Raw genomic sequence first — 18166 nt, 5'->3', positions numbered from 1 at the left:
AAAAAAATCTACTTTTCACAGCTATAAGTATTTGAAACTGTTTTATATTTCTAATAGTTTTTTCTTGGTGTTTTTTTTTTTTTTTTTTCTGTTTTTGTTGCCTTGTTATTTACTTAGCACTTTCTGATGCACGCATGCGGATCTAGATATTTGTCTGTGCTTAAAGAGATTAAATAATGATAGGATTATCTGACTCCAGGCAAAATGTAAATTGTTTACAAGTCTGGTTACTGAATGACGGTGAACAGAACTGGATTTATATTTTCTTAAAAATCATAAGAGAGAAGGCAATTTCTCAAAGCACTGATACTGATTCTTTGAACCATATACGGATTCTAATCTGCATATAGAACTGTTGAAATGACTTACTTGTGTAGAATATGGACAGTGCATGACTTTTAATAAACTTCTGGCAATAGATTGAGGTTGTGCAATGCCACTGTTCTTGGGCACCCAAGCAGATTAAAACATCTTGTTTTGGCAGTTACATTGTCAATATTTTTGTATTTCTTTATCAGCAGTACTCATCTTTGTACCACAACTGACTACAGATTTTCCATTTAGGTTGGTAGATTTAATTGGGAGTTTTAAAATAAAGATTTGCAACCATCTTACGTTTCAGAGACAGAGGAAATTTGATCACTTACAAAATTTAATATATAGCCTCATGTCATTCTATAATTCTCTGTTTCTCTGTGCTTGTAGAAACATCAAGTTTGGGTGAGCAGTGATTACTGAGCATCAAGTTATGTTTCAGTGAATATCTTAATTGAAAGAAATTTCATTTTCTGATATGTTAATGTTTGCATTTTTAAAAGACAAATTTGTCTAGACAGTTTTAATTTGGTTTGATTGTGACCCAGACTGTGCCGAAATATCTCTTCAGTACTATCAACTGGCGTTGCCTTAGTTTTCAAAAATTTCATGAACTGCTTTCTGTTGTTAGGGGAGAAGACCAACGCATTCACAATTTCAGTTTAAAGTGAATCTTAATAATCTGTATTTAGACTGTTTAATTCCTCTTGGTAAGATGTACAATTAAATATTAGTAAAAACCAACAGAAATTAAATAATTTCTGCTCTTAAAGTTTGTGATAGAACTTCAATTTCCTTTAATAGAGAAATAATCAAGCCATAGTGCCCCATATTTCCCTAAATTATGCTCAGCACAACTTTCTCTTTCGTTGCAGTGCTCATCATCTGTTACAGTCCTGGTCTTCCAAAATTTTCAGAAGTGTACAAAATTACATTATCTAACGCGATGTATGGCTATTCTTGACTTATATGTAATATTTCTGGCTATATTTTTTCATAAATAGTATTCCTCCATTGAATTTCAGGCCTGTGCTCTGTTAAAGAGCTCAATTGCAACATTTGAAATACATCTCTAGAGAAGAAATGCAGGTTAATGTCTTTAAATGGTAAAAAAAGCTGAAAAATCCAACGTTTTTAATTTACTAGTAAATCTCTCAAGTTTTAAATTTCTGTAGAATTGGAGTAAAATATTAAAGGCTTAAAGAGAAATGCAGTGTAGAGGGACTTGTTAGTGGAGAGCGGGCCCTGGAGTGCTCCCTTTCTGATTAAGATAAGGATCAGTAGGGATTTCATTTTGAATTCCTCAGGCTGAAGGAATAAATGCCATGGGCAAGATAAAATAAATTCTTGCTAAACAAAGGTACAGCAAGTGTAGGACTTAAAGACCAGCATAATAAGCACAAAAACTGTGTGGATCACGAAGTGAAAGATTTGAAGAAGTGTGGAACATAAAGAGAATAAAAAATGAGTATCACATTAAAACATCCAAAAAGATTAAGTGTGGACTTGCAGCAAAAATGGAAAGCATTTCTGAAAAAGTGGGAGGAAACATCTTAAGTATAAATTTAAAAGCACTGAGAGTAAATAAAATCATAAGCAATGGCTAGAGCTGATCAAAGAACAAAAACTGAAAGAGTGTTTAAAAAACAAAGGCTTATATGTGAGAAATAGAAACAGGAAGGAGTCCAGAAATGTAAAATGTAAACGGGTTTTGATGGACTATAATACTTAATAGCAGGACAAAAATTTGTCAGTGTGTCTATGTTTTATAGTTTGTCATCTGAAGTTATCTTTCATTTCTATATGATGACCATGTACATATGCTGGGATATTTAGGAACTCAGTTACCTGTGTGTTGTAGATGTCTGTTTCCTTTGACTGTTCTTCACCAAACTGTTGTCTTTGTATTATCATTAGTTTTTCTATAATATTCCTGTTGGCTCCATGTATGGACTGCCAATGCCGTCGAGACCACCAAAACAGATACTTCATTGGCTTAGTTTGCCATTTGAAAAAAAGACATCTATTGTATAATATTTTTCTTTCTTCTTTTAACAGTCACATGTGAAAGACTGCTAAAACTACTGTTGCTCTGATTTGTGCCTTCTCTGATTTTTTACTGTGTACCTTTCTTTAGGATAACTCACATCCAAACCATACTAAGGTTACCCTCACTGTCATGGAAGCAGCACAGAATTTCATTTTCCTTTCATTTCAGGGGAAGAGAATGGAGGAAACATTTCACTGGCATTTCTGGGACATTTTTCTCACCTACCATGTAGTGGAAAGGAGTAGGAATCACTTTAAGTGACTTTGGAGTATCCCTGTGTACACTGGGAGATATTTTATGAAAAATTTTAAATTCTTCTACAATATCTTCACAAAATCACCAACACTGTGATGTGACAGCTGAATTTTGTGTACTATTTTGAGAAATATCATGGATGCATAAATGCTTCATTCAGTTCTAGCCAAAAATGCACACTAAGGGGCAGAGCAAACTTTCTTACAGAAAAAAAATACCTGTATTTACCTTAAAACATTAGGAAAAGAAAGTTTTTGTAATGTGTGATTACACTAAACTTCTCCCTTATCCCATGAAAAATATAATCAGAGGCAGAGGTGTGAACTTTTCCTTTCACATGAGTTGAGTCTATTTATAAGAGAGGCTAAGCCATACTGCCAGGCAGGTGGATTTAGGATGTCTTTCTTTCTCTTCCCACAGTTTTCTTAATTTTTCTCTTCTTTCCAAGAGCTGAACACTGCTCCCACTTAAGGGCAATAAAATCAGTCTTTATTCTCAAAGTTTTTTAGTTTATGATATATACTTGGAAAGGAAATGAGCTTTTTTCACTTCTGTTCTCCAAGGCTTTTCATACTATTCTCCTTTGTTAGAAGAGCCCATCCCTGCTTTCTTCTCTTGTCTGCTTTCATTACTAGCAGTAATACCCAATTTTACTAACCTCAAAAACTTCCTCTAAGAATGTTACAACTCACAAATCTCTTTCAACCATTCCCACCTTCTACAGGTGTATGTTTTCCTCTCTGCCTTCTCTTTAATTGAGAAAACACTGTGCCAATTTTTCCTTTTAACAAGACTTTTAGTACCACAGTTACTATTACAGTGCATCTTTCTGGGTGTCTGATCTCCACCAAATATTGGTCTGTGCTGCTGTTGGAAAGTGACCATTCCTCCTCCTGTAGTGATAGCTACATAAATCCAGTTCCCCTCTAAGAGGAGCCTGGTCTATGCACAGACTCTCAAGGCTCTGGAAGGGATTGTCTCTTGTCCAGCATACATATTAACAGAGTTAATATGCTTTTTAGCCTGTTTTGAAAATTAGTATAGCTCATCTTCTAACAAACTTCTAAAGCTCAGCAAAGCTCCTCTGAAACCAATTTAAACTTTATTGAAGTCAGTGAAATATTGGTGGCTAGTAGTGGAATAAACTCAAAATAAATATATGAGAAGTAAAAGGAATGATAACAAACACGAATAATTTCTGAGAGTAGAGGAGTGTCATATGTAAAAACAAAAGAATAGAAAATCCTTAAGTGGAGGGATTCAAGGCAAAATCAGAGTACTGAGCTGTAACAGAACTGAACAAGAAGCACTTGAAATTTGGTGGTGAAAAAACAGGCATGAGATTAGTAGCAAAACAACAACATAGATAAAGAATGAAGTTAAAAATGTCAACATTGCAGAACAAGAACTGAGATAAAGTCTTGTTTTCCTTTAGAAACTCTCTCTAGGCGAATATATTCTAACTCCAGGCATTATAATATTGAACACAGGATTTAAATTTCCACAGTCACACTTTTAAACATAATTTGAGAATATACTTAAATGGAATTTAAACCAATGTTCATGTGAAAAATTAAGTAACCCTTCCCTTCTTTTCTGTTGCAAACTGAATTTATGAATAGTATCTGAGAAACCTAAAACCAAAGACTTGCTTTCAGTTTAACACATATATTTTGTGAAGTGGAAGCAAATAGATCTGTCTCTGTACTAATTATCCAGAAAAATTGGAAGCGAATCTCTTTCATTTAACATCAAGACAGTATAGAAGTCATGGAGTTCCCTAATATTTTCAAAGGTAGCCTTATCCCTACTTTCTTCTTCAACAATGTCTGCTGAAATAGCTGGAGAAGATCTTGCCTACAGGATACTGCCTAATAGTTCAGTCCAATTTCACAGGAACATTTAAGCAACAACTCTGCCCTGAACTTCATTGTGAGTCTTAGCAAATGTGCTGAGAAAGTAAAAAGAGGCTTCTTTTGTCCATTCACATCATAAAGTCACCATGGATTTGGAGAATAGAACTATGGGATTCTGATCTTAGGCACCTCTCGAAGACCTCCAAGACACATTGTCATCATCTGCATTCTGCTAAACCACAGTGATTGATCATCTGTGCACTATTTTCAGCCTTGACATACGTTTGGTTTATTTTCTCAGGGTGGATCTTTCTTCTTAAGAGACCAAAGTTTATGCATATCTTTGAATACTTAGATATTCAACTGACCTTAAAAATCATTTCCATGACCATTAGGATGTACATGAATGATTTTCTGGACAATGGTATGGTGCTCACTACCAAGATCAACCCTCAAGTAAAGAAAGAATAAAAACCACTGGAATGTGTTCTTAAAAGTACTGGTAAGAACTTCTTCAGAAAATAACAAGTGAAAATCTACCTATGCAAAAAACCAGTATCAAAAGTCTCATCAAGAACTCATTTTTTTATTTCTGTAAAGAATCCATCATGACAGTCTTCAAAATTCAATATGTCTCTCTCTATATCATATTCTTTATCAAATATATTTTATATACTTCATAACTAAATATAAATACTTGACAAAATTTCAAAATGCAAATATATATACTGAAACTAGTAAGAGAGAGGAAATAAAAGTTTAAAAATAGTGAAAATTATATCCATGTGTATGCAGTACAAAATAAAAGCCAGCAAAGAAATTTTGGGCTGCCTATGAATTTTTGAAATAGGTGGTAAAAGTATTCTACACATCTGATTTTCCACTTGACTCTATTTGTGTGAAATCTGGAAGGAGCTGGAGGGCTGTGCCACCTCTGAGATGTAAACCTGAGTGTGGAGTGAAGCTGTAGATTCCCCTGTAGAAATCGGCTTTTTCTTTTCCCCAAGACAAAGCTGGCCAGATGTGCTGACTATTGCGTGAGGCCACAAATTACCACCTGCCCATCCTTTCACAGTCCTCTGATATTCATGTTTCCCAAGAAAGAAGGAAAATAAGCAACCTCTGAGCAACACGCAATGCGAGAGCTGTAATTTGGTGAAGAATTATAAAGGGCATTTCCACTGGCCTTTATACACACACACTTGGTGTGTGCTCAAATGGGGGCAGGCAGAACATCTCCCTGGTTTAGGGGAAGAAGGAGTCTCCCATACCCCAATATAGAAATGCTTCATTATTGTAATGAGGATAGTTGCTTGTGTAACGCATTTATGTAGAGATCTTAAACACATGTATAACAAAATATCCCTGATTTTGTTTTTGTTTTTCACATTTCTATTTTTGCCAGTATAGTTTTCCTCAAATTAAAACCTTTCTGCAGGGCAATTTATGGAGTGGTGTAAGTGGATGGTATCCTGAACAGGAAGTCAATTAGTTCAAAAGAACACAAGGCATCAGCTACTCCTTGATTGACTCACATATGCCTCCAAGTGAAGTCAACAGGAATGGTATCTTTTAAAGTGGAATAATCTATGCCAAAAATGAGAGAATTTGAGAAATACTAATGCACGTATTTATTTAATGCATTTAATTATTTGCTTTCGAAAGATCAAATGCAAGAAAATTTCACTTTTTACAAGAAAAGATAAAACACAAAAAATGCTTTATATTTTCTCTGCATGTACTTTCATTGTACCTTTATCTGTAGAACTGTGAATAATCCTTCTATGTAATGAAAGCAAAAAGCATCATTTTGACTCTGTAGTGATGTGTTTTCAAAGTCCTGTTCTGGAAACAGTCTTAAACACAGCTTTGATAAGGTTTGCTTTACTCCAGCCAACTCAGTCACACCGTGCACAGAGCATGAGACAGTCAGCTGAGGAATGATAATTCTTTCCCCCAACGGGAGCCCAGAAAATGCAGCACTGTGCCAATAAGTAGCAGCTCCCAGAAAGACATTGTCCGAAGAAGGGCAGCTGAACCTTGATTCCTTCCCATTTAGAGCAGTCATAATTGATGTGTGGTGTGAGATGGCAATATTTTCAACTCCAGCTTTCAGTGTCATGCAAAGAATAAATTTTGGTGTTTCTGGCTTTTTGCCTATTTTGCTCTGCATTCAGTTAGCTGTTAAGTAAGCATTTTTTGTTTTGATGGAATTTTGCTAAATGACTGGAAACAATATAGCTGTAAAGGCACAGAATTGACACTATATTCCATGAGCAGATGGTGTGCTAGCCTGACTTTGTTTATCACTGGACCACATCCTGTGACAAGCTTTTTTGCAATGACTGCAGCAGTCCTAGGCTTTCCACGTATCACATTCCTCCCTTCTTATTCAGATTACACAACTGTCAGGTCAGAGTGGCATTTCTAATTGTTAGCTTAGTATTGTAGTACCTCATTCTGCTGGAAACCTTTGAAATTAAGAGAATTTTTTGTAAAATGCTCAATTCTAATGAATGATATACTATATTGATATAATGAATGATACTGTATTGATACAGACTTTCAAAACAGCAGAACTTCTACTAAAAAGAAGATTTTTATTTTTTTTCTTACTCTTTTCAGGTAAATAAAGAATTTGTTTGGAGCACCTGGTTATTTGGCTTTCTATTTGAAATGTATTTGGATTTTATTGTCACATAAATTTCAATCCAACTGTATCTGCAGCAGGTACAAATACATAATTTTTGTATATAAAAATACAAAATTTATCTTTTTTATCACATTATTTACTACATGTAACATTTTTTCCTCTTCAAACATCTTCAACTCAAACTATACATACGTTTTAAATTCAAATGACATATATCTTAATGTTCCCATCATTCCTGTCTCTTATACTTTTATTGGCCTTTTTGAGTTTCAACCTCCTCTGAAATTCTACTAAATAAGTGGGAGTTCCAACAGAAAGTAATTTCAGTTCATAAAGTAATGATAATTGTAAGAAAAGAACATTTATCCTTCTTTCTACAAAAACTTCCTCTGCAGTTTGGCTAGTCCAGATGCTGCCCTTTAAAAAGAGGGAACATTGAAGCTCAAAAGCTGGCAGCTCTTTGCACATGGTAAGGTCAGCAGAATTTTCAGCAGACTATACTCTTCATTTTGGCAGTGCTTTGTGTGCAGATATGGCCTCATCTGAAGTTCACACATCTGCACTTTAAAAACACTGTGTCATTTTTCATCCAATCACTACTCCATGTAAGTGCTAGATTTTAAGCTTTGTGTCAGTCCATAGTGTTTTGTTTTGACTGCAGAGTACAGATTCAATTCCTTAGCAACTGTGATACATGAAGATTCACTCATCAACTTTCAGGCTAAGATTAATGTGTAGAATACATTTGTTTGATAATAAAGGATGAGTCAGAAAAGATAACTCAAAAGATGACCCTAACAGAGACCATTTTGGACAAAGTTTGTAAGAAATGTTTCATATATAATGTTTGTACCAAATGCATATATTGAAAAAATATATATGTAAAACAGAAACCTCTGAATTAACACAGTAGGATGACAGGATGTTCAACTGTTTTTTCCAGAAGATATCAGAGTTTTGGGCTCCATTCTGCAGGTTTACATCTTCAGCAGGCATACAGACTTCCTGCAGCCCAGAAAACCCTGTAGCCCCAAGTCTCTTCTTCAATCCCACGGCCCTGGTCACACTGTGATTATCCTTGTCTATACTATGTCTATACTATGTCTTGGCCTCCAGCAGAAGTTTCCTAATCCCTAACAGCCACCATGGCCTGAGTTAGCTCCTGAAGGGCATTGTAGAATTACCCAAGGAGAGCATTAGTTAGTTGATGCTAAAGCCATAGAAGACATTTACAATTTATCACTCAACATGGTCAAGTGTACATGTGCAGTTTTATTACAAATAAAGGTTCTGTCAGAGCCTTACTGCATGAGGCTGTATTTAACTTTTTCTGAGAGTTCTTTATTTCTATAGTCATAGACTTATGTCTTCTATAAGTGTCTTCAGCACGTTTCCAAGGTGCCTGATGGCCGGAACAATCAACTTTGTGCAGCACAACTCCCTTCCCAGTTCAGGAACTGGTTTGTTTGACTTTTATGAATGCTTTTTCAAGATATGCAATATATATAGAGAAAAATAAACTCAGAATGCCAAACCTTTATTGTGCTTATAAGTCCATAACCTCCAAGACCCTAGTTCAGTTATCCCAGCATCTGCCCCTTGTCTATATTCTACTACATTGCTATATATTTTGGTTATTTAATGTAATGCGAAATTCACCTAAAAGAGCTGCTCTACATTTCAGAGAATTTCAACAGTACAGAGAAAATAATGATACAAACCAACACAGCCTGAGAGAGCTCTCTAACAAGTTAAAAGGAATAATGCATATGCGGGAGAAAAGAAAAACACCTCACAAGAAGGCGCAGCAGAAAGCTGCACAAACAGAACTCCTCACTTTCATCTGCAGAATGAAGTATGACATGTTATTATCTGTTGATGCAATGCTACTACTATTTTGGTTGCTTAGTTCCTCCTATCCTAGCATCCTGCTTTCATTTGTACTTTACTTTGTTAATCCTTATCTGATCTGGCTGAAATTTCCTGTGCTGGATATGTGTCTTAAAATGAAAAGTTTTAGGAAAAGAGATTCAACGTTTTCTAGACTGAGATTAGTAGAGTGTGTTATTTTCCCACATTAACAAATTATTCAGCAATAGTTATACTTCAGAACCTATAATTCTTTCAGATTTTTCATTAGAAACATTGATTTTGCCCCGCTATCTTGATATCTTATTCTTTTAGGGATGATCACCCCTTTTATGGCAAAATTATTTCCTCTGTAAAGAACCACTTTCCTCACATAACTTATCAAGACTCAAGAACAGCTGTTAAATTATCCAATGATTACATCCCTACCAAAGATACTTTGCACCACAAGGCACCTGTCTGCACTTATATTATCCTACAGACTAAATGTGCAGAATTTTAGTGACCATATTGCTTGTAGGCATTATCTTGTGTTTTATATGTTTTTAATACAATGTTTAATTATGTGATCCATAGGACGTTTTTGAGGAGTGAGTCCATTATATATGGCACCTGGGGTATTGCTAGGGTTGTGCAGAGAACTAAGCTGGTCAGTGCGGAAACATTGCCTCAGTATCAGACAGGGATTATGAATGAAGCAAGGCTGTGCAAGAAAAAAAAACAAACTGGGAGAATTCTGGCCCATATCTGCTTCAGACTTTCTACATGATGCACAAATTGTCCCTCAATCTAAATGTTTCATAGCTGACCATCAACTTATACCCTTTTATCTTGTTGCCCTGCGAAGACTTCAGGCTGTGATTTGCAGAACAGATGACCATTTGTACGTGCAGGTAAATGTCAGGCAGAAAGTTGATCTTAAGGTCTCAACTGGTCAACCCTGAGTAGTAAAAATGTCTAATCATTTTATCCCCAGTCCTGTCTTGTACCTAACACTGTTTCAAGGAAAAGGATGGTTATAGAGAATTCTTACTAGAGCTGGTTTAAAATTTCCCCAGAGAATATTAATTATAAAATATGAATAAATAGTTTATAAGAAAAGGCCAATTGCATCAAGGTTATTAACAGGAATCATGTTGCCCCTCCCTGTGTACAATTGTGGAGAATTTGTTCTGAAATTGTAACAATAAATTTGGGGAAGTTGAACATAAAGTAATATAAACAATACTGGAACACAACTATATTTTATTGTGGTATAGAAAAAAGTACTGTAACTACATTTCAATGGAATTCAATCTTTGTATATTGAATATTTGCAAATAAAATAAACTATTAAAGTAAAATATTTCTTCCATGGTCTGATTTTTTTAGGTAGCATGTGATGAAAGGTGATGCATTTCTTCACTGAATCTGATTTTTAAACTGTATCACAAATGGCAAGACCCTTTCCTTGTCCCAACAGATTGTGCAATGGTCAACAGGTCCAAGAAACATGTTGCCCTCCTTGAGACAGATGAAAAAAGAAGGGTTTCAGAAACCACTCACAGAAAGTAATCTTCAATATGTGTCCAGACAGGGCTGCATCAGGAGTCCATTCAGGTACCAGAGCAACCCAGTAATGCTGGTTTCAGTAACTGTCCATCTTTTATTCTTATATAAGCAGGCAAAAGATTTCTAATGGCCCTGATGCAGGTATGATGCAACTCCAGCACGAGATCTGCAAACAAAACACATAAACTCTAATATCACCTGAGTTTCATTGTTTTTACTACTGAAATGACTTGTAATAATAAATGACTCTCCTTAACCAACCTTTTGATTCATAATAAGGTATCCTGTGAGTCTTTTGCTAACAGAAACTTGTTACTGAAAATTGTTCAGCACTTTTTGAATAATCTATCATTAGAATGTCTCCCACTCAAACGTTATCGTGTTGTGAAGGAATCTACCTACATGTCCCCCTAGTGCATTACAACTTCAAGTTTACCCTTTTTGTTGCAATGCCAAATTAAATTAAAGATTTTGTTTATTAAAATCACATTAAGCCACACTGTAATTTGGGTTAGAACTATGTAAAAAATATAATTTAAATAAAAGCAATACAAAAGTATTAACATTGCTCATCAGTCATTATTTTGAAAGATAAGCTCCATATTTTTCTAATGTCTACATCTCACTAAACTAAAAAAGAAACACCACCACAACTGTAGTTTCAGAAAGGTTTTATTTAGCAGATATTCATGTTTGGTTTATATTTACATTTTTGTATTCGCATTTATATAGATTCAGGATATCTGTGTAGTCTAGATTACTCTTTCTTAAAATCCGAGGTTTGTCCTTCATGTGAACGTATACATATCTATGGTTGGACAGCACTGAGAAAATTTTAAGGGAATATCTGCACCTTCATTCGTTTCCAGTGGTGTGAATGAATATTACAATAGTCAGTGATGTGAGGAAGGTGACAATTCCCTAACTATACACCTGACAGTATTTATGATTAAGCTAGTTCTGTTTAACAGTTCAATCTGTCATAAAGAACAAATCATCATCCTGAAGAGGTTATCAGAAGTGTTTTATTAAACTGAACAGCAAAAAATTTGGATTATTCATCACACTGAACAGCCAAAATGTGGGTTATAAAGACACTATGGCAAGCTCATATACATTTGGATGAAGCTGTATTTTTAAAAAGACAAATTTATTTTTTTGTTTTGCTCTATAAAGAGGCATTATATAGATTTATTAATTACCACAGTATGTGCTCCAATTGAGAGTCCTACAATAAACTATTCAATGATTCTTTTTAAGTGCAAGTATTGGAATAGAGGACATTTTGTTAGGATAACCTACCTGTGGATCTGCAAACTGAAGTTATTTTAACAATATGCCTTTAAAATGCTCTCTTACCATCTGTTTGTATATTACTCTAATCAGCACAGATTTAGAGAATAAAAATTTGTGAATGTATGAACTCGTGTCCTATTTATAACTCAAAAAGATTGTTATTTGAGTGTATTACATAATCTACATAACTAAAAATCAGATTATCATTTTGCTAATGTAAAAAGTATCTTATCAGTCATGTAACTTCACAGAGGAACTCTGAGTATTCAGAGGAACTTTGAGTTCATTCATTGAGAGAGGTCATTACTCACTTCTTTATGCAGCAGCTCAAAACCTTCTCTTTGTATAGTCTTTAGGAAGAAATTCTTCACTATGAGGTTGCTGAGACACTGGAATAGGTTGTCCAGAGAAGCTGTGGTTGCCCAGTCCCTGAAAATGTTCAAAGCCAGGTTGGATGGAGTCCCCCATGGGCTGCAGTGTGGATTTCTGCTCCATCACGGACTTCACCACGGGCTCAGGGGAATCTCTGCCCCAGCGCCTGAAGCACCTCGTCCCCCTCCTCCTTCACTGTTCTTGGTGTTCACACTGATGCTTCACACCTCACTCCTTCCTGCCTGTGCAGTGTTTTTACTCTTTCTTAAATACACTTCCCCTCGGCAACCCCCCTCTGCTGTGGGCTCAGCCGTGCCCCGCGCTGGGCGGGTCAGAGCCGGCTGGAACCGGCTGTGTCCGGCAGGGGCAGCCCGGCCTCTCCTCCCAGAGCCCCCACAACCACCACTCCTGACCACTTAAAGTCTGCCCACAATATAAAGCTCAATAAACAACTTGCATTATTTGTGAGAAACGTAAGAAGTGTTTGAATAATAATTCAAACACTTCAATTTACTGATTTTTCAGCATGGTTCCAGCAGTTTATTCCACATACCAGTGTCTCTTGTAGTAGATTGATTTGTTGTGGATTTTTTTTCGAATAAAACCACACTCATGGTTTCACTACACCATTTTTCTACTACTTCACTAGAGCTCCAGGGCCTGAGAAAATTATGGTCTCTCCTAAGAGCTGTTGCCTCTGCTACAAGTCAACAGATAATTTTTTATTATGTGTTGTTCATTGTCATTTTATTCAGCCTAAACTCAGACTGTCCTCAGAGAGGACTATCTTTCTCCATTTGCTGTCCTGGGAGAAAAAAATTAGGTGTCGTCAACATAAATCCCCTTAGCAACCCTTCTGGCTAAAGCTGAACTTACTTGAAAGTAATCTCCATTTGTATGTATTCCTAAAACATTTTCACTGACTCAAAAGGATCAGAGATGGGTTTACTTTGGGCTGTGAATGTTAAATAATATAGCACTGAAGACAAGCCAGTGAACCCCTAAACTCAGATATGAATTCCTTATCTCTCCAGAGCACTTTGGTTTCAGGTTGAGATTGTGCCCAGATTGTCATCTTAGGGCATGAAGATGGTTGCCATCTCCTGTTTGTGGCTCAGGGAAAGAGATGGATTTACTGAAACAGGTTAGTTTCAGTGCTAGCAGTTTACCCAAATATTCTCAAATTAGCAGCAATGGGGCACTAGTCATACTGTTGATTTTCTCTCTTACATCAGTCCATTATAGTGGCTTTCAGTCTTTTAAGGCTCTTCATTTTAACACATGATGTTGGGAATATATTGGGATCAAAAATGTGTGCAATAGGTAATCTACAGGTTCAATTTTTTTTTATTTTTTTTTTTTTTTTTATTACAGACACCTGCTGTGGAAGTTATTTAGCTCATGTAATTCCTATTCTTCTCTTGAATCCATAACAGAGGCATCATTAACTGCAAGGCGTCTTCTGGTCACTTCCCTCTGCTGTAGTGCTACTCAGAAGTTGTCCCAACACTGATTGATTCAGGAGTTCAAGAACCAGGTAAGACAGAAAGCAAAATGGTGTTGCCTGTCTCAAGTGCACAATTCCAAGATCAGTAAATTTTTGAAGGGAAAAATGAAGAACAGGTTTTCTACTGATTTCACCAGGAACCACAATTTTACCCTCTTTACCTCTAGGCAGAACTTCAATATGATTGCCATACACTGTTTTGAAAATAACATGTATAATGCAATTACAATGGTCGTCGGAATGGTCAAGGGATGTTTTTCTCTTAAGCCACTATTTTGAGGCTTTTATAAATGGAAAATTATTGCTTGTTTGGATGACCTTTACTCAAGTATGTTTTCAATGCCAAGGTTATTTCCTTTCTTTGATTGAAGAAGGAGTTTAATAAAGTTAAATCTTTCTGGTTTACAACTATCTGAGTGGGGAAAATGACAGTTTCATGCTTTGGAAAAAAAAGTTGAGATGCTTATTTTCTCTGAGTACTGCAAAATGACAATTTTTTTTTCAGATTTGTCACTCACAGAAGAGTAATTACTTTTCAAAGAAAAGCTCTTTAAGGAGAAAAACCTTTTTGCTTGAAAACAGCTTAAAGGACAAGATGGAACAGGTCTCTCAGTTTCCAAATGGAACCAGGTATGTTTTTAGTGGCATAAAATGCATGTGTATATATATATGACTGAAAATAAGTTCTTTATAGTATATATTGGTTTGCTGTCAATCATCCTGTTTTATAACTTTAGGCAGTTAGTAGGGAAAACAATTGTACTTGAAATTATCTCATTTTTCTTGTTATAATAACTTGCCTTTTGTTGTGTATAACTATATTATGTCTAAAACATTCAGGTTGACACAGCCTAACCCATCCCCAGAACATAATCTAGCTCCTGTCCAAAATTAAGTAAGAATCCAGACACAATTATGATAATGTAACTATGTAATATATAATATTATTAAGACTGTTATATCAAATTATTAAGGTTATCAATTGTAAAAGCTATCTCTGTTCTAACCTTTCCTATTTTCTGAGTTTTCTACTTTGTAGTCTTATCAATCTTTTATCATTCTTTCAATCTCTGCCACAATGACACATCTTTCTATCTGAAACTTACTTTGAACTGACAAAAACATGTCACTGAAATTCCATCCCATTAAAGTCAATGGAATATTTGCCATTACTTTCACTGACTACACTGATTCATCGGCAATGAATGCAAATAAAAAATAAGCAACTTCATGAGACTTTTGGTAACCTTCTTCCATCTTACATAATGTCACCTCTCTCCATACCAAGTCATGTCAAGTTTACCAAGATAAGACTAGGACAGTTTAAGTGCTTAAGTATATAATGGATTTCAAGTTTCTGAGAAGCAACGTTGCTTAATTCTGCCAGTAAAGTATCTCATCCATCTGCAGTACATTCTATAAAGATATGAAATGACTGTTCCATACACACCACATGTTCTTTACAAATATATAACTCCCCATTTAAATGCAAAACTTCACTCTGAGAAAAACAAGTTCTGACTTTGGTTTTGATCACTTAGATTTTTCTTCCGAAATGACTTTGATAAGAGTGAATTGCTTTTCTCTGAGGGAAGTATAATCTTCTGCATTATGCTTTATCTTGGAAATAGTGAAAAAACCAAAGGACTAAAAAAAAAATACTTTTAATCTACCCAAGGACCACATTCAGCAAAGAAACTAATCACATGCTAGCATTAAAAAAAAAATAAATTGGAAAACATGCATAAAATTTGTTATGCTCAGAAATATTTTGTTGAAACAGAGGCACAGTGTTATTTTAGCCTATGCAAATTTATACACTGAAGTTATTATGGCCAAAGAAAATGTCCCATGGTGGGAGTTATTAGTGCTTGGCTGTTGCAATAGAAAATTGGCAACAGACTAAGAGCTGCAATAATAGCCATGAAATATGCAGTTAGGCTCCAATTTTAAACCGCATTAAAATAAAGTAACTCTTGCTGGACAAAATTATGAGTAATTTTTCTGGTACCCATCTGTCAAAGGTACTAATGCACTGTTCACAAAAATATAATCACTTCTATGTAAATGACAGTATCCACTTTGTAATCCCTTATTCTCCCATTTATTTCCTTTTTATGCAACAAACACATATGAAATATTCTGATAGCTGTTTTAAGTTTTTATGTTCTACATGATCGTTATATGTGCTTTTAAATTGTCTCCAAGTTTTATTGTATCAAAATGTTTTGATAGATGTAATTCAATTTAGACTCTCTAGAAGAAACTCTTTAAAGGGAATAAACCTAATACCAGGTTTAGGTGGTTCTTGAACACCATATTGAGGAGGTATTTTATTGGTATGATTATCACCTTATTTTCCTTGGCAAACTCATGCTTTGTCTTTATAGAGAGTTTGTTAATCAAGTGAAACCCTCATTAAAGCCAACAAATCAGTAGTGGATAGATTTTTTAAAAGTCTCAAAGAAACCCGTCTGCTGCTGACAGAGAGGTTCAATTGTTTTCTCTCCAGCTGACCCTAAAGGCAGTCAAAAAACACAGGTTCTTTAGTTAATATGAAACCTGGTACTGCCAATCTGAATACTGTGCAAATGCTTGAATGCATAGAAAGATTATTAGAACAGTTTTGTTTTACTGTACAGGCGTTAGCAAAATCTTTTTGATGTAAAGCAAACTCCAATCAACTTCTGTCAAACCCAAGCAAAATATACCAGTAAATGTACCACGTAATCACCAGCATGGAACTGTGAATGCATTAAACAGTAGTTTTTCAGTCAGTGTCTTTGGGCCTTAACTTGACTTCAGGAAGAGGAAGAAACATGGGCCAAAATCATAGAAATTCAAGACTATGACCAATTTTTGTGTCAGTGAGTAACAGTGTTTATATGACTACATTAGACAGTTTGTTTAAATAGGATATTCGGGAACGACTAGATCTTTCTGTATTTTATCAGACAAATTCTCTTTAAGTACTATGAATTAAATATTGATCCCTTTTCATTCACTCTTTTGCCTGAGTGAAATGCATGTGCATCTTAAGGTGCCCAGTATTTCAGAGCCTCTCAGCCTGAGATGGAAGGAAACTGAGTATCAAAACCCTATGAATAAACTATGACCAATCTCTACTAATAACAAGAGTTTAAAGCAAGTTAAAGTAAGGAGGGAGTATTCACACCACATAGTATTTAGGGACCTCATCTAACAGTCTAGATTCTGTGTATAGCCAGAACACAAAGCAGGATGCCAATTCCTGCTTGAGTCCATTAGTGATCCAGGCTTCTAACTTCAGCTGTGTAATGTGGCTGGTACACCTTCAAAGCATTAAGCAATCTTAATTGCAGGTACTACAGCCACTTCCACAAGTAATATTTTGAAGGTATTAGAATAAGCAGAGTTAAAGGTATCAGAATAATCTCTTTGATGTATAGCTCATTAAATTTGCGCACAAGTTATTAGGGAAGATGGGTCATTTTAAATCTATATTATTACTGCTCTTAGATTTTGATTGTCTGGGTCAATTTTAAAATCTACTGAACTAGTGTAAAATTCTCATTTGATTTTTCAAATATCCTTCTTTTTATTTTTTCTCCCAGGTCTGAAGGACAGCCATGCTGGCCATTCAATAATGAAGTTAGCCAGACATGGCAACTTCAAAAGATAAGAGAATCCTGCTAGATTTTTTGTGGAAGATCTATGTAATCAGATGAAACAGAAAAGTAAGGGAAAAAAATCCCAGATCTTAGAACTTGGTACCAAGAGTATCAGGGAACTCTTTGGCATTTTAATTCACATTCTAGAGTAGTGGGATTTTCTGCAGCTGCATATAAAGCAGATCTGAGGACTAAGAGGCTAAGCTTTCCACATTCTTTCATGCTGTCTAATTTTGTGATATTAACTGTGGATAAAATAAAACTTTACTGTTTTTACTGGCATATCAGGTATTATAGGTGTTCTGATAAGATAAGCACTAAAATGTATATTTTAGTATATCATTGAAGCTATACCAAATAACATTTTTCAATGGAGATCTTTAGGACTGACAAATGTATTTAGGATAATATTTTCAACATTAAAAATAGAAGTTCAATGAAGACTATGGGATTTGCAAGTGTTAGAAGTTAATGCTGAGCATTGTGGAACTTGTAATGGCATTTTAAAGAGAAATCTGTTAAACATTCCTGTCATCTTAGTTTTGAGATTTGTATAATGGTATGTCTCTGAAGTTATCTGCATTTTGTGATGACCTTTTATCTTTCTTCTAAAGTGTTCCTACATCTACTTACAAAGATCTTTATTTACGCATTTCCTGTGGAGCTGGGTCACTGCTAGTTGCTGTCTCCTCATACTGCTTAGTAATTGCAGTTTTGAAAAGGTTTACTTTTGTCTGGGTGAAATCTTTATTGAGGTTTTCTTTTTAGCAGATGTTCCCTTGCTTTATAGCA

The 18166-nt window shown here is 35.2% G+C and overlaps 1 long non-coding RNA gene across 2 annotated transcripts; it reads left to right on the top strand.

Annotated features, from left to right (window-relative positions):
- Nucleotides 1–12570: 12570 nt before the first annotated feature.
- Nucleotides 12571–17573, top strand: LOC108507131. Of its 2 annotated transcripts, none has more exons than XR_001877970.1 (5): nt 12571–12690; nt 13252–13361; nt 13654–13754; nt 14230–14354; nt 17318–17573. It is a non-coding gene; the product is annotated as an uncharacterized LOC108507131 (long non-coding RNA). The 2 variants fall into 2 exon arrangements; XR_001877971.1 differs by having other exon boundaries at nt 13592–13754.
- Nucleotides 17574–18166: the final 593 nt, after the last annotated feature.

Source organism: Lepidothrix coronata, unplaced genomic scaffold (genome assembly GCF_001604755.1).
Source record: "Lepidothrix coronata isolate B3197 unplaced genomic scaffold, Lepidothrix_coronata-1.0 Scaffold241, whole genome shotgun sequence".
In the NCBI taxonomy this organism is placed as follows: domain Eukaryota; kingdom Metazoa; phylum Chordata; class Aves; order Passeriformes; family Pipridae; genus Lepidothrix; species Lepidothrix coronata.
This window is presented reverse-complemented; position numbering and strand designations above follow the sequence as displayed.